Genomic DNA, 21,455 nt, shown 5'->3' with positions numbered 1-21,455 from the left:
GGGTGATACGCCAGTATGGCGATGACGAATACACGCTTCCAATGTGCGTTCACCGCGATGTTGCCAAACACGGATGCGACCATCATGGTGCTGTAAACAGTCCCTGGATTCATCCGAAAAAATGACGTTTAGCCATTCGTGCACCCAGCTTCGTCGTTGAGTACACCATCGCAGGCGCTTCTGTCTGTGATGCAGCGTCAAGGGTAACCGCAGCCAAGGTCTCCGAGCTGATAGTCCATGCTGCTGCAAACGTCGTCGAACTGTTCGTGCAGATGGTTGTTGTCTTGCAAACGTCCCCATCTGTTCACTCAGGGATCGAGACGTGGCTGCACGATCCGTTACAGCCATGCGGATAAGATGCCTGTCATCTCGACTGCTAGTGATACGAGGCCGTTGGGATCCAGCGCGGCGTTCCGTATTACCCTCCTGAACCCACCGATTCCATATTCTGCTCACAGTCATTGGATCTCAACCAGCGGGAGCAGAAATGTCGCGATACGATAAACCGCAATCGCGATAGGCTACAATCCGACCTTTATCAAAGTCGGAAACATGAGGCATCAAAACAACGTTTCACCAGGCAACGCCGGTCAACTGCTGTTTGTGTACGAGAAATCGGTTGGAATCTTTCGTCATGTCAGCACGTTGTAGGTGTCGCCAACGGCGCCAACCTTGTGTGAATGCTTGAAAATCTAATCATTTGCATATCACAGCTTCTTCTTCCTGTCGGTTAAATTTCCCGTCTGTAGCACGTCATCTTCGTGGTGTAGCAATTTTAATGGCCAGTAGTGTAACTTATGTAACTTACGGTAATGACAACACACACATCCATGCTCGAGGGAGTACTCGAACCACCGACGGGGGAGACGCGCGACCCGTGGCAAGGCCCCCTAGACCGTACGGCACCAGCTTTCATCATCCTTATAAACATTTGTTTTTTGTTTGATTTTGTTTTTCAAATATCTTTGACCTATAATGTATCGTGGTTTCCGGGACCAACACACTTCTCCAGATTTGATTCCTTCTGACTTGCTGAACTGCTGCTATGCCTCTCTGTTAGTATATCCTTATTCCCAGTACATAAGAACGTAAAGAGAAAATTACTTAACATGATTTAATTAAGACTGACAGTATTGTAATACTAGACGTTCATTAGTATGTGGTGAACCTGAACTACAGGGTGGTGCAAATAAAGGTGGCCCGGAGAACAGAACTCCAGGGCACAAAGGAACACAGCAGAGGAAAGGAAATACAGTACTAACCTGACCATAGCAGATGTTGAATTCATCTTTTGGCACTTTTGGGCCCTGGTAAGCAAGTTGCTGAAGGCAGATCGCAGATGGACTGCTGGAATTGCTGCAGTCTCATCCGAAATGTTCTGCTGCAGTTCTTGAAGACTATGAGAGATGTTGCAATACACGTTAGACTTGAGGACCGCCACACAGAGTAATCGCTCACTGACAGACCAGGTGACCTGGGCGGCCGGCTAGGGCCGCGACCCGCCTGGCCTCTGCTAACAACTCTGTCAGGCGCGTAGATTGTGTACACGTGCTCCAAGGTTCGGCCAGCTGTACTGGCAGTTGCTCCATTCTGTTGGAAGTAGCTGTAGGTCTTTTCCTCCTCCGTTAAAGCTGCCGCAAATTCACGTCCAATCGTATCCACTTTTCCGGGCCACTTTCATTTGCCCCAGCATTTATTTCTGAGGTTGTTCAAAGATTTTTTCTGAGCAGCCTACTTTAAGAGACCTGTGGTCTCCAGTGGCCTATTTCGGAGTAATGGCATAATTATGTTTTATTCGATTTTTTACCCAATAACTTTTGTTTCTATGAAAGTACCTTAGTAACAGTGAAAAAGCCGGCCGGAATGGCCGAGCGGTTCTAGGCGCTACAGTCTGGAACCGCGCGACCGCTACGGTCGTAGATTCGAATCCTGCCTCGGGCATGGATGTGTTAGTTAGGTTTAAGTAGTTCTAAGTTCTAAGGGACTGATGACCTCAGATGTTAAGTCCCATAGTGCTCAGAGTCATTTGAACCATTTGAACAGTGAAAAAGCTTCAAATAGGTAATCATCAGAAAGTGCAGCACAAAAATCAAAGAACCAACCCTCAGTCGACACACTGTAGTGTCGTGTGTTTGCCGTCTCTACGCGAATGGATCGACAAAGCGTCGTTATGCCGCTCTTCCATTGCATTCAGTGAACCCACACACCAGGCGTATGTCGTCAACTGTACATCAGCACACCTATCCATGGTACTGCTGTGCATGACTGTTAACGTACAACTAACACTGCCGGCAAGACGATACCGAGCAGTACTGAATGCAAACTTCAGCGCAAAGAGTAGGTGGACAGTTCTCTTGTCAGCACCAAGGAGCGTGCGTTAATCTCCGCCCCCGGTAGCTGAGTGGTCAGCGCGACACAATGTCAATCCTAAGGATGCGGTTCGATTCCCGCTCAGGGACTGGGTGTTGAGTTGCCCTAATCATCATCATTTCATCCCCATCGAGGCGCAAGTCGCCGAAGTGGCGTCAAATTGAAAGACTTGCACCAGGCGAAGGGTCTACCCGACAGGAGGCCCTAGTCACACGACATTTACATTATTCATTACCGTGAGTTAATGGTACAAGTTTCTTTCCAATCGAGACACACAGCGTATACTACTGACAAGTGTGCCGTTTTTGCAAATGCCATAGCGCTACAAAAACAAATGGAAGTAAGAAAACAAACGAAATGCAAATACTCTGCAACAGGTGAAACGTCCCCTTAGAAAAATTATTAATGACTGTGCTTAAACTGACACACAATGTTTTTAGCGCAACGCAATATGACTTTCAAAAATCTCTACAAAAGATTTGGCCCTGACTAACATTAACCTATACCTTTCACAGATCACTTACCTCACCAAAAATCTTCGTTACTCGAACTACTGCAAATACAGCGAACGCCACTACTGCCAGCTAAATAAAAGATTCAAACTACTGAAGGCACTAACTACTGATAGGTATAGTTAGCAAATGAAAGATTTTGATAGAGAACAAACAGTGTATTTACCTTAATAGTGTTCAAAAGTCATAATATATATATATAGCAGTTCATGACATCCAGTCTTACAAATTTCAAAACTCCGCCATTTCTCTCCCCACATCCACCACTGCTGGCGGCCCACCTCCAACTGCGCAACGAGACCATGGGCGCCTAATACCAAAGTAATCAAAATACGTCCCTGAATAAACTACGGAATTTTCTCGGTGGAATTATAATTCAGCCTGTGTTTCTATTATTATGTGTAAGTCATGTGCTACGGGTATAACAATTTTAACTCACTAGAGATGTCTGGTTAGACAGACGAAAGAGGTTGAAGGCCCTAATCTTGCTAGGTTAACAGCAATTTGGGAATCGTGAGTCCGTCCTGATGCAAAACACTTTCTGTTATTTGTTTACTCATTTCTCCCGCCAACTAGTTTCAGTGACAAATAGCACCATCATCAGTGGGTTCTTTAAATGTAAAACATGCAGAAAATAACATAATTATACAAAAACTGTAACACATTATTACATTTTTACTGCTTCTTTTTTTGATGTAGTTTTCTGTCGATACTTTCATACTACCGTATTTATTGTATGTTATAGCATGTTTTTGAAGAATTATTGTGGCTGTTTGTGGCATATTCTCTGTGCTTTTTCTGTTGCCGTTCTTCTCGGCATACATCATGTCATCTGCAAGTGTGTGAGCGGCTGTTAGTAAAAAAAATACTAAAAGTTGAACTTACGTATGTCAGCATCTGTATTTGTTTACTAATAGTCGCTCATACACCTGCAGATGACATGATTTATGCCGAGAAAAACGGCGACAGAAAAAGCACAGAGAATATGCCACAAACAGCTACAATAATTCTTCAAAAACATGCTATAACACACAATAAATTAGGTAGTATGAAAGTACCCACAGAAAACTACACTCCTGGAAATGGAAAAAAGAACACATTGACACCAGTGTGTCAGACCCACCATACTTGCTCCGGACACTGCGAGAGGGCTGTACAAGCAATGATCACACGCACGGCACAGCGGACACACCAGGAACCGCGGTGTTGGCCGTCGAATGGCGCTAGCTGCGCAGCATTTGTGCACCGCCGCCGTCAGTGTCAGCCAGTTTGCCGTGGCATACGGAGCTCCATCGCAGTCTTTAACACTGGTAGCATGCCGCGACAGTGTGGACGTGAACCGTATGTGCAGTTGACGGACTTTGAGCGAGGGCGTATAGTGGGCATGCGGGAGGCCGGGTGGACGTACCGCCGAATTGCTCAACACGTGGGGCGTGAGGTCTCCACAGCACATCGATGTTGTCGCCAGTGGTCGGCGGAAGGTGCACGTGCCCGTCGACCTGGGACCGGACCGCAGCGACGCACGGATGCACGCCAAGACCGTAGGATCCTACGCAGTGCCATAAGGGACCGCACCGCCACTTCCCAGCAAATTAGGGACACTGTTGCTCCTGGGGTATCGGCGAGGACCATTCGCAACCGTCTCCATGAAGCTGGGCTACGGTCCCGCACACCGTTAGGCCGTCTTCCGCTCACGCCCCAACATCGTGCAGCCCGCCTCCAGTGGTGTCGCGACAGGCGTGAATGGAGGGACGAATGGAGACGTGTCGTCTTCAGCGATGAGAGTCGCTTCTGCCTTGGTGCCAATGATGGTCGTATGCGAGTTTGGCGCCGTGCAGGTGAGCACCACAATCAGGACTGCATACGACCGAGGCACACAGGGCCAACACCCGGCATCATGGTGTGGGGAGCGATCTCCTACACTGGCCGTACACCACTGGTGATCGTCGAGGGGACACTGAATAGTGCACGGTACATCCAAACCGTCATCGAACCCATCGATCTACCATTCCTAGACTGGCAAGGGAACTTACTGTTCCAACAGGACAATGCACGTCCGCATGTATCCCGTGCCACCCAACGTGCTCTAGAAGGTGTAAGTCAACTACCCTGGCCAGCAAGATCTCCGGATCTGTCCCCCATTGAGCATGTTTGGGACTGGATGAAGCGTCGTCTCACGCGGTCTGCTCATCCAGCACGAACGCTGGTCCAACTGAGGCGCCAGGTGGAAATGGCATGGCAAGCCGTTCCACAGGACTACATCCAGCATCTCTACGATCGTCTCCATGGGAGAATAGCAGCTTGCATTGCTGCGAAAGGTGGATATACACTGTACTAGTGCCGACATTGTGCATGCTCTGTTGCCTGTGTCTGTGTGCCTGTGGTTCTGTCAGTGTGATCATGTGATGTATCTGACCCCAGTAATGTGTCAATAAAGTTTCCCCTTCCTGGGACAATGAATTCACGGTGTTCTTATTTCAATTTCCAGGAGTGTATATTTAAAAAACAAACAGAAAAAATATAATAATGTGTTACAGTGTTGGGTAACTGTGCTATTTTCTACATGTTTTAGATTTAAAGAACCCACTGATGACGATATTTGTCGCTGAAACTAGTTTGGGGGAATAACGTAAATAACAAACAACAAAAAGTGTTTTGCATCAAGGCAGACTCACAGTTCCCATTTGTTGTTTTTCTATGCAAACACAGACCAAATGGAAGAGTTCCAAGATAAAGTCATTGTTCTTGCCAGGTAAAATAAATCGACCAGTAGGAACGCGGAACCCACTGGCCAGCTTAGACCCCAGGAACATAACCCACTGCTCTCTACGTATATAGTGCTCCCCCTCAACAGTTTGCTCGTCGTATGGTATTATAACGAATTTTCTTCGAAACAAGATACAACTGTTCTTGCATTGTGGACAGGGATATCATTCTACCGATACAGACAAAATCAAACTCCAGCTTGTTGCCACAGTCTGGAAAGCAAACAGGGTCTAACATATTTTCATAAAAACGTGCGTTCATCTTATCACTGACCATCACACGTATAATACTTTCGTTGGTTCGCTACTCGAAAAAGAGACGAGCACACCATTGAAAGAATTTCCGCAACAACAGAAGTGACTTGTGTAGTGCACGATGTGATAAAAAATTTCAAATGCCATAGAAATTTCTCCATGCCGTCCTCGAAACTTTGCTGTTCGGTGCTTAAGCATTGAAAGACACGGAACTGAAAAAAATCTTAATTCATGATCCAGTAAGGAAATTTAACTTTAATTAATTCAGATACTATTATTACCACTCCTTCGACACCAGACAAGACAGAAAAAATACAACCAATTCTCAATTATATAACAATCTATAGAAAGGAAGGCCTGTCCAGAAATCACTACCCTACTAATTTTGAAGTTGTCCTTAGGCTGAAGATAAATGGCAGGACAGAGAACTAACGCTCACATTCAATGAATGTTACAAGAAAAGAGAAAAAAATAAAGAAAATAATCACTTAACAATGAATAAATGAAACTGTACCCGTTAGAGGAGGCGTTTCTCCGTAGTGTAAGATAAATGACTTGTACAGCTGCTGCTGATGCTAATGGTCATGATTATGTCCAGCTAAAGAGATTTTTATCCTGGAGTAGCTGGAAACAAGCAGATTCCAACCCCTTCATCATTTTTTTCCCACATCAAGCACGTAACAAGTCGAAAAATACACACACAGAAACGTGTGCACATTGCGTTTGGTTGTGTTCCATATGTGTTCAGTAGGACTGAGAGGGGCACAGTTTCACAAGATCGCATGAGGAGTCGTCGTCTTCTTTTTTCGCCTTTATCTCGTATGTACACAGTGTTGGAGTAGTTATTAGCGGATTCAGCAGTGTTAATGTTAGAAGGTAGCCGGATGTCCTCCCTATCGCCACCCCATCATCCCTTGGAACGGAATTTGCGTACCCCAACTGTCTGCATGTAAGGTTATCCATGTGAAAGTGTGTGAATGTTTTTGAAATGTTTGTGAGTAGTATAACTGAGGTGGAACTTGGGTAACAGCCCGGTATTCACGTAATAAGATGTGGAGGACCACGTAAAAACATCTAGGCTGGGCGGCACACCGGCCCTCCTTGGTAATCCGCCGGGCGAGTTCGATTTGGGACGACGCGCCAACCCGAATCCCTGGAAGCCGCGTGCTAACACTCTGGGCTGTCCGGCCGGGCACCGTTCGCATTAGGAGTACTGTAAGCGAAAAAAGTCGTAGACACTTGATCGTACCTACACTAGTTCACAGGTAACAGCAGGCGTATCAGTGACCTTATTTCATCCGGTCTAGTCATTCCCAGTTACCTGTCAGAACACCGTTCTCTAGATGCATCGGTTCATGCGTTCAACGACGCACTCATTCGCCTTCATCGGAGTGTTTCAAGGCCTACCGCGACTCATTAGCCCAAGCGATCTTTTTCCAAGCTTTGAATGGCATCCCTGCATCAACTCTAAAGTATGTGCCTGTGACCCAAAGTCTGGGGAGCTGGCTCCTGTATATTATGGGAAGTAGGCGTTTCTGTATGTCATGGCTGCTCATCCATTCCTGTTGTGCACCTTTGACCTGGCGAGTGGTATTCTTCAAAGTGGCACGTGTGTCTACCGTTTCAATCATCAATAGTCGAAGGTGACCCTGGTCATCAATACGTTGTTGCGTTTGGCTGTAGTCGTTTTCCGCGAATTGTGCAACTCAAGGAACATCTCAGTAGAGGATAGCGTGCCTATGCAGTAAAGGCTTAGAAAATATATAGTAACACACCCTATTCGTCATGTCTGGTGTAATAGGTTTTTTATTAATGTTTACTATCAATGCAAATGACGTTAACGTTAAGGTTACTCCGTTAATCGGGCTCGTTACGGAAGGAGAGGTTCTAATGTTGCTAAATGAAATAATAATTACTGGATTAATCAAAGAATGGTAGCTACCTCCAAAGCAAGATACACTATAAATGCCAAATATTCCTCTAGGTGAATGCTCAGTATATATTTCATAAATCAGGATGAAGGTAGTAGTTAAGATAGCACACAGGTACTTACTTCTTTATCAATGTGATTATTTAATGTAGACTATTACACATTCGTACCTTCTCCTCAGATAACTGCAGCTGAGATCAATCAGAAATACGCGAAAGAAACATTAATGATTTCATGTTTTGTAACTTCGTGATTGGATGAGAAGAGAACTGGAAGAAAGAAGCTGGAAGTGATAGAGAAATTTACCTACCTGGGAAGCAAAATCGCAAGGGATGGTAGAAGCCGGAAAGAAATTGTGAGCAAAATACAACAGGCCAAAATTGCATTTAATCTGAGGAGGAACTTACTCGCCAGCAAGAACATCAGTCTCAAAATAAGGAAACGTATCATGAAAGCTTTCGTTTGGAGTGTGGCGCTATACAGATGTGAAACTATGACAATGGAAAGAGAAGAGAGAAGACGGCTGGAGGCCCTGGAGATGTGGTGCTATATAAGGATGACGAAGATCAGTTGGAAAGACAAAGTAACAAATGAAGGGGTGGTTAGAAGAGTACAGGAAACCGGATCTCTAGAGGCACATCCAATCAAGAAGAGATTGTAGGGCACAGTCTAAGACACAACAAAGTCATTGGAACAATAGCAGAAGGAGCTATTGAGGGAAGGAATCGGTGGGGACGACCAAGTATCATACATGCAACAGATCATGAATCATATTGGATGTAACACGTACGTGGAAATGAAGAGGAAGGCAGACAGAAGATAGAAATGGCGCTCTGCTGCAAACCAACCTCAGGGTTGAACACTAAAAGAGGACGGAGAAGAACTTCGTAATGACAAACGAGTGGAGTTGAGAATTGTACAGATCTCTTGTTTTGCATTTGGGTGTAGACACTATGGATGCACAAACTCCGAGCAAAGAAACATCTCTGGTGCAAAGTGTGCTCGTAAAAGTGACATTACGCGGCGTGTCACCCCTAAGGGAACTCTGAGCTAAAGTGTCGCATTTCTAAAGTACCCTGACCTCAGCGGGCCACATGTACTGATGAAGCTATCTTGGCCATTCTGCCCTAAGCCTCCATGTGCCGTCATTCAGTACAAGGTCTAACAGACGCGATGCACTGCACTGTCCCATTCACCCTCCCGTCTGGAGCGCTCTCTTTCTCCAACACATCAGATACTCGAATCCAGTTTTTCACGAGTGAATCATGCAGCAACAAATTAATTTAATTCTTTCCCCATACATCACAGGTAGCTGCCTTGTTCTACATTGTTGCCATCGAATACAATTGAGTATATTTGTCCCTAAATTCTGAAGCATTTTGAAAGTTGTTGGTATCATCGAAAAAATTGCTTAAGAATAAATAAATGGAACTGTACCTGTTAGAGGAGACCTTTCACCAACAATGTATGATAGATGGCTGACACTGTTGCTGTTGCTGATGATGATTATGTCCAGCTAAACACAATTTTTTTCCTTGAGTGGCTGGAAACAGGCAGATTCCACCCCGTTCGTCATTTGTTTACCGTCATCAAGAATCTGTCAGCCTATGTAATTGTGTAATTGTGTAGAGGCACAGTAATTAATACACACTTATAAACAACGTAATATTTTTGGGGCGTGCTATGAGCACTTTTTGTTGGTTTTAATTGTTAGCTGAAAGCTTTGGGAGAGCCAGCCCTGACAAAACTCTACCATCTGGTGGGCAAGATGTATGAGACGGCGAAATCCCCTCAGACTTCAAGAAGAATATAATAATTCCAATCCCAAAGAAAGCAGGAGTTGACAGATGTGAAAATTACCGAACTATCAGTTTAATAAGTCACGGCTGCAAAATACTAACGCAAATTCTTTACAGACGAATGGAAAAACTGGTAGAAGCCGACCTCGGGGAAGATCAGTTAGGATTCCGTAGAAATATTGGAACACGCGAGACATTACGGACTCTACGACTTATCTTAGAAGAAAGGTTAAGGAAAGGCAAACCTACGTTTCTAGCATTTGTAGACTTAGAGGAATCTACAATGTTGACTGGAATACTCTCTTTCAAGTTCTAAAGGCGGCAGGGGTAAAATACAGGGAGCGAAGGGCTATTCACAATTTGTACAGAAAGCAGATGGCAGTTATAAGAGTCGAGGGACATGAAAGGGAAGCAGTGGTTGGGAAGGGAGTGAAACAGGGTTGTAGCCTCTCCCCGATGTTATTCAATCTGTATATTGAGCAAGCAGTAAATGAAACAAAAGAAAAATTCGGGGTAGGTATTAAAATCCATGGAGAAAAAATAAAAACTTTGAGGTTCGCCGATGACATTGTAATTGTCAGAGACAGCAAAGGACCTGGAAGAGCAGTTGAACGGAATGGACAGTGTCTTGAAAGGAGGATGTAAGATGAACATCAACAAAAGTAAAACCAGGATAATGGAATGTAACCGAATTAAGTCGGGTGATTCTGAGGGAATTAGATTAGGAAATGAGACACTTAAAGTAGTAAAGGAGTTTTGCTATTTGGGGAGCAAAATAACTGATGATGGTCGAAGTAGAGAGGATATAAAATGTAGGCTGGCAATGGCAAGGAAAGCGTTTTTGAAGAAGAGAACTTTGTTAACATCGAGTATAGATTTAAGTGTCAGGAAGTCCTTTCTGAAAGTACACTCCTGGAAATTGAAATAAGAACACCGTGAATTCATTGTCCCAGGAAGGGGAAACTTTATTGACACATTCCTGGGGTCAGATACATCACATGATCACACTGACAGAACCACAGGCACATAGACACAGGCAACAGAGCGTGCACAATGTCGGCACTAGCACAGTGTATATCCACCTTGCGCAGCAATGCAGGCTGCTATTCTCCCATGGAGACGATCGTAGAGATGCTGGATGTAGTCCTGTGAAACGGCTTGCCATGCCATTTCCACCTGGCGCCTCAGTTGGACCAGCGTTCGTGCTGGACGTGCAGACCGCGTGAGACGACGCTTCATCCAGTCCCAAACATGCTCAATGGGGGACAGATCCGGAGATCTTGCTGGCCAGGGTAGTTGACTTACACCTTCTAGAGCACGTTGGGTGGCGCGGGATACATGCGGACGTGCATTGTCCTGTTGGAACAGTAAGTTCCCTTGCCGGTCTAGGAATGGTAGAACGATGGGTTCGATGACGGTTTGGATGTACCGTGCACTATTCAGTGTCCCCTCGACGATCACCAGTGGTGTACGGCCAGTGTAGGAGATCGCTCCCCACACCATGATGCCGGGTGTTGGCCCTGTGTGCCTCGGTCGTATGCAGTCCTGATTGTGGCGCTCACCTGCACGGCGCCAAACACGCATACGACCATCATTGGCACCAAGGCAGAAGCGACTCTCATCGCTGAAGACGACACGTCTCCATTCGTCCCTCCATTCACGCCTGTCGCGACACCACTGGAGGCGGGCTGCACGATGTTGGGGCGTGAGCGGAAGACGGCCTAACGGTGTGCGGGACCGTAGCCCAGCTTCATGGAGACGGTTGCGAATGGTCCTCGCCGATACCCCAGGAGCAACAGTGTCCCTAATTTGCTGGGAAGTGGCGGTGCGGTTCCCTACGGCACTGCGTAAGATCCTACGGTCTTGGCGTGCATCCGTGCGTCGCTGCGGTCCGGTCCCAGGTCGACGGGCACGTGCACCTTCCGCCGACCACTGGCGACATCATCGATGTACTGTGGAGACCTCACGCCCCACGTGTTGAGCAATTCGGCGGTACGTTTACCCGGCCTCCCGCATGCCCACTATACGCCCTCGCTCAAAGTCCGTCAATTGCACATACGGTTCACGTCCACGTTGTCGCGGCATGCTACCAGTGTTAAAGACTGCGATGGAGCTCCGTATGCCACGGCAAACTGGCTGACACTGACGGCGGCGGTGCACAAATGCTGCGCAGCTAGCGCCATTCGACAGCCAACACCGCGGTTCCTGGTGTGTCCGCTGTGCCGTGCGTGTGATCATTGCTTGTACAGCCCTCTCGCAGTGTCCGGAGCAAGTATGGTGGGTCTGACACACTGGTGTCAATGTGTTCTTTTTTCCATTTCCAGGAGTGTATTTGCATGGAATGTAGCCATGTATGGATGTGAAACATGGAGGTCAATAGTTTGGACATGAAGAGAATAGAAGCTTTCGAAATGTGGTGCTACAGAAGAATGCTGAAGATTGGATGGGTAAATCACATAACTAATGAGGAGGTATTGAATAGAATTGGGGAGAAGAGAAATTTGTGGCACGACTTGACTAGAAGAAGGGATCGGTTGGTAGAAGATGTTTGAGGCATCAAGGGATCACCAATTTAGTATTGGAGGGCAGCGTGGCGGGAAAAAATCGTAGAGGGAGACCAAGACGTGAATACACTAAGCAGATTGAGAAGGATGTAGGTTGCAGTAGATACTGGAAGATGAAGAAGCTTGCACAGGATAGAGTACCATGGGGAGCTACATCAAACGTGTCTCTGGAATGAAGACCACAACAACAACAACAATTGTTAATCAATCTAAAAGTTTCATAGAATTTGCACTGTTTTCCGCATGGTCATTGGAGCACTGCAGCAGGCACTGGTGCCTCGTCGTGTTACTTCCAAATATAACAAGATGTTCTTCTGCGAGGGCGTGTGTCTGGGGAGCGGGACGTCGGATTTGGAGGTGTACCGTGGCTTACGAAGCCAGTGTCGTATGCACTGGTGATCTAACACGTCACCTCCACAGCCCACCGCGAAACTTAATGCCGCATGATGGTACTGCGGGCACGTGACGCGGTAGAAAATGTATGGAAGAGGAGCAGAGGCGAATGGGAAGTGATTCTAGCGACGATGTGGGTCGCAAATGGCAAAATCCACTGACAAACCGATTTCAACAAAAGGCAGATTGTTATGGCTTGGCGCCTGGTAACGAGTAGGGATGTTGATAAAACATCAATATATCAACATTTTTACAAAAAGTAACGATACATATCGGCGAAATTTATTACACCGATATCTCGATATTCTAAAGGCAATGTCGAGTGCCGATATTTTTATTTTATATTATATTTTTCCGCAATTTTCGGCAGATCTTTGAAATTGTAGGAGGACATAATTTTACTTTCACGGTGTGGAGAAGTCTTCCTACTTTTTGAGCTTTCATCAAGTCCAGTCTTTTTCTTTGATTGTGAGAAGTAAGTGTAGGTGGGACAAGGAAGAAATCTGATTGCACTTGGGAAGGGGGAGAGGGGGGGGGGGGGTAAATGGAATAACAAGATTTCCGACGTGAAGAAATAGCACACCATATGCTTTAAACTAGTGTGCTATTTCTTCTTACCGACATTCTTCAAAAACAGTTTCCGAAACTGAAAAATCTGAATGACAAGATTGGTCTTTGCGGTAGGCGGGGACGTGTGAGGGGAAATGCTGACATAAATAGCGCTCGGCGCTACCAACAAAAACGGCAAAGTTTTTTACCACGAAATTTTGACACTACGACTGCTAGTTCGCTAGCGTTTGCAGAAATGAAAAAACAGGAAAAATATTCCAGATAAATTCGATATATGACGAAACCGAACGACCGACACATCGGACACCTTTTATTGTGCCACTTACTTGCAGTTACTATTGATAGCAAAGTGGTTATCGTCAAGCATGAACGTGCATCATTTTCCTTTCACTTCGTGCTCTAAGGGGGATAAATAGGCTGCTAGCTTGTTGATTTACAGAATATCTAATAATAAATATACAGATGTATAAAGATAACGTTTGCCATGTGAAAGTTGGTAATAAAGTTTCACAGAAATTTAGAACAAGCAAAAGCCTTTTACAGGGCTGTCACACGTCACCATCATTATTTAAAACCTATATAGATATTAGTCTTAGAACGTGGTCTCGTAAATGTAATAATAAGGGATTAGAAATAAGAGATGGAGTTTACCTACATCATTTATTGTTTGCTGATGATCAAGTAGTTGTAGCACAAGATGGGGGGGGGGGGGGATGCTAGCTATATGTGCAATCAACTAGCAGCAGCATACAAAACTTGGGGTTTGAAGATTAATTACCAAAAAAAAACAGAATACTTGACTAATGATTCACATGAACTATACATTAAAGGAAAGAATATCAAAAAGATAAACATTTTGTGTTATTTGGGATCCATTTTATAAATCGAGGGAAAATCAGAGTCAGAAATCAATAAAAGAATTAGTAGCGGACGGAAGGTCATTGGGATGCTTAACTCAGTCTTATGGAGCAAGAACGTGATGAGCAGAACTAAAAAATTAATGCACAAATCTATATTAGAGAGTGTTGTTCTGTATGGAACGGAGACCTGGACAATTAACCTGAAGCACATTAAAAAATTACAAGCTATAGAGGTGAACTTCTGGAGAAGATCGACAAGACCCTCCAGGAGAGAGAAGATAAGGTACACTGAAATAATAAGGAGAATGAAAATAAAAGAAAGAATGTATGACGTAATGGATAGGAAGAAATTACAGTGGTACGGGCATGTACGACGAATGGAGAAAACCAGAATACCAAAATTGATACTGGATAGGGAACTGGAGGGGAGAAAAAGAAGAGGACGACCTATGACCACCTGGCTCCAAAATGTACAGCACACAATGAGGAGAATGGGCGCAGAGGAAGAGGACACACAAGATCGAAACACCTGGAGAAATATTTTGAAAATATAAATTACGAACTTTTATTCTTTGTATAGTAATTTCCGAGTAAATTTATTATGTTGCAGATAAGCGTCTGTAATGAGGAAAAGCTCAAACTAATAATAAATAATAATATGCAGATCTAAAACTGGCAGTATATTTACAATGTGGAGCCAATATTTTTATAGGGCGGTGCGTCGATATTATCTCCGTTGACATATCGATAATTTTTTCGATATAACGAGGTCCGATAATGACACTTCTTTAAACATCGATACATCGGATTCCTGATATTTTTAAAAATATCGACAGCGATAGTAACGAGTGCGTCGGAAATTCCAAACGTGATCTGCTGTTCGCAAGCTACTGTCATAAATACATATTGCAAGTGGCTGAAGAGTAGTGAAATAAGAAGTAAGTGACAATACCTTGAATTCCAGGTGTCATTACAGAACATAGTTTTCGGAGCTTGCCCGTTCTGGAAAACTGGGAGGGCGGTCATCTGTGCCAGATCTGACAACAGAGTGCAATTCTGCTGCAGGCACAAGTGTTTCAGGGCACAAAAGGGTTCTGCAGCATTTCTCATGTTGACCCGACGACATCGTTAATAAGATTACGAGATCAGTGGGAACGAGTCACCTGGTCAGATGAACCACGTTTATTGTTACGCCAGGTCGATGCTCGTGTGCGGATACTCGTCGTCTAGACGAAAGGCTGTTCGAGAGAGAGGGAAAAAAAAAAAAAAAAAAGAAACGCGTCATGGATGCGGGTCGGCGGGGGAAGTATGGGGGACATATCCTTGAGCTTCCATGAGACCTCTGGCGGTAATCAAAGGCACCACGATAGCTATGGACTACATGAACGTTATTGTGAATGACCCACATCCCCTCATACCTGGTGCCTTCCCTGACGGCGATCACGTTCAAAATGGGTCAAATGGCTCTGAGCAATATGGAACTTAACATCTGAGGTCGTCAGTCCTCTAGAACTTAGAATTGCTTAAACCTAACTAACCTAAGGACATCACACACATCCATGCCCGAGGCAGGATTCGAACCTGCGACCGTAGCAGCCGCGTGGTTCCTGACTAAAGCGCCTAGAACCGCTCGGCCACAGCGGCCAGCGGCGATCACGTCTTTCAGCAGAATAACTGTCCGTGTCACAAGGCCGGGATCGTCCTAAGTGGTTTGAGGAGCTTGATAGTAAAAATGCATTGACGCCTTGACAGCCAAATTCGCCTAATCGGAACCCGATCCTATAATCTCTTTTCAAGGCACTATCTATTCGATTCAACTGCTCAAATGGTTCAAATGGCTCTGAGCACTATGGGACTTAACATCTCAGGTCATCAGTCCCCTAGAACTTAGAACTACTTAAACCTAACTAACCTAAGGACATCACACACATCCATGCCCGAGGCAGGATTCGAACCTGCGACCGTAGCAGTCGCGCGGTTCCGGACTACAGCGTCTAGAACCCCATGGCCACCGCGCCCGGCGATTCAACTGGTCTTACGCGTCCTTTTCAGTCACTGACAGGTAATTCTGTTTCTAAATGTCATGTTGGTTTCCTTTGCTGCGTGCTCTGGATGTACAAACTATACAAGTATAGCATCGTGAATGGGCTACTATAACATATGGAAATGTCTAGAGAAGGCCTGCATCTAATGAGTGTGGAATTTCACAAGTTGTAGTTTAGCAACACTTTAACGTATTAGCAACAGATATCGTTGTATTGCTCACTTATGCTGCCTACTCTATTCTCCTTTTCGGCAGCTGACTTATTTATGTAAATAGCTAGCCATCGTTCTTTCCTGTGGGCCCATTTTTCGTTTGTTTCTTGTGTTTCTACTTTAAAGTGAAAGTGCGGTTCACTCTGAATCTGAACGCGGCTGTCCTTTAGTACGTATCAAACTTACGTTCTACAAGTGCCGATAATGTACTAATCTTCGTATTACAGTTGTTCCGTAATTGAAAGGTGGTTTCCATTACAAAAGTCAAATTAGCAACATTTTTATGTAAACTGTTAACGTTATGTAGACGATCATAACCGGAATATTACAGTGTGGGAGCATGGACACCTATTATCTGAAGTTCTTCCGGCGACCCTCGATACCAAAATGCCAGCAGACCACGTGTGTGTTGAACATTCTGCAGTGCTGTGTAACGTCGTGGCCTGCCGGTGTGTCTCCCAATATCTGGTCTCCCTGGCACAGTTTATTGCAACACGAGTTGCTTCAGATGACGCCAGATGTTTCACAAGCTTGCCTACTTAACAGTTAAACTTAGATTGTGGTCGGAAATAGTATGTTCCTGAAACTGCGACGTGTGAGTTTCGCCACATGTGTGTCCCACATTCGCCAGCGACAGCAGCGTCCACAGCTCGAGAAAGACGCTGAAATTTTACTCAGGTTGTCAGTGAAGTGAGTATCACTGATGCTGCTCTTCAACTATCAATTTTTAAATACCGGATATTTCAACATGAATATCGAGGTTTTATAGTTTTGTAGCACTTACTGCATTCAACTTACGGTTATAAATAATCTACATCGACATCATACTCAGGAAGGGTGGGTGGCGGAGGATACTTTTTGTAACACTAACTGAGTCCGCCAACCCTGTTCCACTCACGAACAGAGCGTAGGAAGAATAATTGTCCGTAAGCCTCCGTATTGGCTGTAATTTCTCGAATTTTCTCCTCAGAGTCATTACGCGAGACGTGTGGTGTCACCGCCAGACACCACACTTGCTAGGTGGTAGCCTTTAAATCGGCCGCGGTCCATTAGTATACGTCGGACCCGCGTGTCGCCACTGTCAGTGATAGCAGACCGAGCGCCGCCACACGGCAGGTCTAGAGAGGCGTCCTAGCACTCGCCCCAGTTGTACAGACGACTTTGCTAGCGATGCTACACTGACAAATACGCTCTCATTTGCCGAGACGATAGTTAGCATAGCCTTCAGCTACGTCATTTGCTACGACCTAGCAAGGCGCCATTACCAGTTATATTGAGATTGTAATTATGTATCAACAAGAGCGATGTTCTCCAATTATGGATTAAAGTTAAGTATTCCAGAAGCTATGTACTATTTTTGGCTACTATAATTACTTTACCTTGTTCCAGACCTCACGCCAGTCTGCGTGAACTTAAACGCGTGCATTTCGGCCTCCTCTAGCAACACGGTGTTGGCTCTTCTGCCAACACATCAAGACGTATGACGTGGGAAGTAATATGTTGTCCGACTCTTCCCGAAAAGTGCTCTCTCGAAATTTCAATAGTAAATCCCTCCGTGAGCACAACGCTTCTGTAACGTCTGCCAATGGTGTTTGTTGAGCATCCCCGCAACGTTCTCGTGCCGACTGGCCTATCCCGTGACGGAACGTGCCGCTCTTCATTGGACCTTCTGTATCTCTTCTATCAGTCCTGCCTGCTAGGAATCCCAGACAGATGAACAGTACTCAAGAATCGGTCGAATAAGCGCCTTATAAGCCATTTTCTTCGCGGATGAGATTTCTTAAGATTCTTCCTATGAATCTGTGTCTAGTATTTGCTTTTCCCGCTATTTGTTTTGTGTTGTCATTCCACTTAAGGTCGCACCGGATAGTTACTCCTAGATATTTTACGGCAGATACTGTTTCCAGCGGTTCGTCGTCAATAGTGTACGTATACAGTATAGGATTTCTTTTCCTATGTGTGTGAAATATGTTACATTTATTTACGTTCAGGGTGAACTGTCAGAACCTGTACCATTCACCAGTTCTCTAGACGGAATTCTGCACATCGTTATATCTCCTAGCGTCGCTACTTTGTCATAGACAACCGCATTGTCTGCGAACATCTTTAGAGAGCATCCGACTCGTCCTACTAGATCATTTACATATGTTGTAAACAGTAACGGGCCCATCACACTCCCCATGGGGTACACCGGAAATAACCTTTACATCTGCCGATTTTGTTCTGTTAAGAGTGACGTGTCGAGTTCCGGCTACAAGGAAGTCTTGAATCCAGTCGCAAATCTGCTCCGATACTCGGTAAGCGCGTATTTTTTTCACTAAACAGTATGGCGGGACGGTGTCAAAAGCCTTCCTGAAGTCAAGGAACATGGCATCAACCTGAACGCCATTGTCTACGGCACTGCGGATCTCGTGAAGGAACAGAGCGAGCTGAGTTTCGCAGGATCTCCTTTTGCAGAATCCATGTTGATTTTTATAGAGCAAATATTCCTTCTCCAAGAGCGTCATAATTCTTGAGCATAAAACATATTCCATAATTCTTCAACAATACACCAAATCAAAGAGCAACTCAAACAGCTTTTGTTACAAGTGTTCAATACGAGCACGCTTCGCCATTCAGTACACAACATGTCGATAGGCGAGTTCATGGATTGTCTGGAGTAACTGTTGCAACAACTAGTTCAACCCGTTTCTTAAGCCGGCTGATCAGCTGGTAGAGGAGTCACAGACACATGATCCTTCATCGACCACCAGAGGAAAAATTGCATGGAATCAGATCGAGTGAACGTGCAGACCATGCAGAACAAATCCGTCACCGGAGCCTTTGCGGTCAATCCAACGGTCGGGTATAACATCGTTTAATCAGTCGCGTACTGAGTTACACCAGAGAGAAGGCGCACCATGTTCCTGCCAAATAAAGTGCTGTCGTTCAGCTTCTTCCAGTTGAGGAAGGAGCCATAGTTATAGCGCATGACGATAAGAAACGCCAGTTACAGTAGCTTCGGCCGTATCTTTCCGCCGGGATACGGCACAGGATGCATCCAGTTTAGATGAGTCTCGAAGCAATTGCACCATCTCGTGAGGATTTGATGGCCCCCAGGTGTGCAGATTGTGTGTTCACACTTCCACTTAGGTGAAATGCCGATTCATCACTGCACACGACACGGTCCAGAAAATCTTCATCGTCATGCAGCAACATCTCGTTTGCAAAGTTGACACGTAAATCATAGTCTTTAGGCTTTAGAGCTTGTAACAACAGCAAACGATAAGGGCGTAGTTGTAATCGTCTGCTTAAAAATCTCCGACAGACGTCACTGGAAATGCTAATTCTCGACTAACCTTCGGAACAGATTTCTTGGGGCTAGGCGGGAAGGACTCTCTCACTCGTTCAACACGTTCTTCAGTCAATCTGATCGTCCCGCACTCTCCCGTTAGCAAAGACAGCCGGTGTCTTAAAACTGATGATACAATCTACGGATGTTATTATCACGTGGAGGATTACAGTGGAACTTAATACGGAATGTATGTTGCACTCTAACAACAAATTCAGTCCTTGCAAGCTGTAAAACTCAAAAAGCGTCCTGTTCGTTAGGAGACAGTGCATGCGTGTGCACACAGGTATACAAACAAAAATGTTTGAGTTGTTATTTCATTTGATGAAGTATTTATAATTGTAAGTTTAATGTTATAAATGCTACAGAACCTTAAAATCCCGATATCAATTTCGAAACATCCGGTATATCAATAATTCGAATCTCTGAATGCTGTAACCAGTGGTACTTAACCAGCACACCTTTAAAAACTCTGGCAATACAAATGAAACCATCTGAGCACTCTGCGCCCATGACCTCAGACGAAATGTGCACAACAATCCTGTCCACCTCACTAAAACTAGCCGGCCGGTGTGGCCGTGCGGTTCTAGGCGCTTCAGTTTGGAACCGCGTAACCGCTACGGTCGCAGGTTCGAATCCTGTCTCGGGCATGGCTGTGTGTGATGTCCTTAGGTTAGCTAGGTTTAAGTAGTTCTAAGTTCTAGGGGACTGATGACCTCAGATGTTGAGTCCCATAGTGCTCAGAGCCATTTGAACCATTTTTTCACTAAAACTATAAGATCTCCAGGATGAACACTCACTCCAGAACTAGCTCGGAATCTCTACCTGCCCACCATAATAAAGAAAACCCTCAACAAAATAAAAATACTATCTGGCCAGACATGAGAACTAAATCACATGATCATTATGTACACATGTAAGACCCACAATCCTCCCATCCATGGTCTAGGTGTGGTGTATTTGGCTAGTAATTAAAACGTCTTGGGTCCTGGGTCCGATCCCAGCCACTGGTTAAATTTTGAATAAAAACATCAGCAATGGCCGAAGGCTTCTGCACATAAGGAATCTCCCTCGTTCTGCCAACTGCCTTGTCGGAGAATGCGGAGGAGGGAACAAAAGTTCGAGGCACCCTCTTGCCTTTGGAGTGGGAACTGCTCCTAAACGGTAGAAGAATCATTAACAATCAACGGCATGAGGACGCAGATGGCTATAGAAACTGCTGCATTAAAGTCGCATGTATGCACAGAACACGTGGTCTATAATTGGAAAATTTTCATGATTCTCCCTCTGTTTGCAAAAGACTCAACATCAGTCCCCCCATTCTTATTTCCCGGAGGAGATTTCCAAAGTGGAGGTGACGATGGGAAAAAGATTGAACAACCAAGGTAAAGGTGACAGTCTATGAGTCGGAGGGTGGAGCATCAGAAACCAGATTGTTGTAGGGAAGCTGGAAAATATGAAAATGAAACGTAAGGGCTCAATCTGCATATAATGGGGGTCATTGCACTAAAATAGAAAGAAGATAAGGACTTTTGGTCAAACGAGTATAGGATCTTATTAACAGCAGCAGAAAATAATGTAACGGAGAAGGATTGGTCATGAACAGGAATGTAGGACAGAGAGTGAGTTAGTGTGAACAGTCCAGCGATAGTATTATTCTGATCAGAAAAGACAGCAAATCAATGGCGACGACAACAGTGCAGGCATATGTGGTGACACCTCAACCAAAAGATGAAGAGACAGAAAAAGTATGTGAGGAGACTGAATGGGCAGTGCAGTATCTAAAGGGAAACGAAAATCTGAACATCACAGCCACTGAAACGCTGTAGAAGTATTGTGTTGTGTTTGTG

Source organism: Schistocerca americana, chromosome 4 (genome assembly GCF_021461395.2).
Source record: "Schistocerca americana isolate TAMUIC-IGC-003095 chromosome 4, iqSchAmer2.1, whole genome shotgun sequence".
NCBI classification, from domain to species: Eukaryota; Metazoa; Arthropoda; class Insecta; order Orthoptera; family Acrididae; genus Schistocerca; species Schistocerca americana.
Note: the sequence above shows the minus strand (reverse complement) of the source record.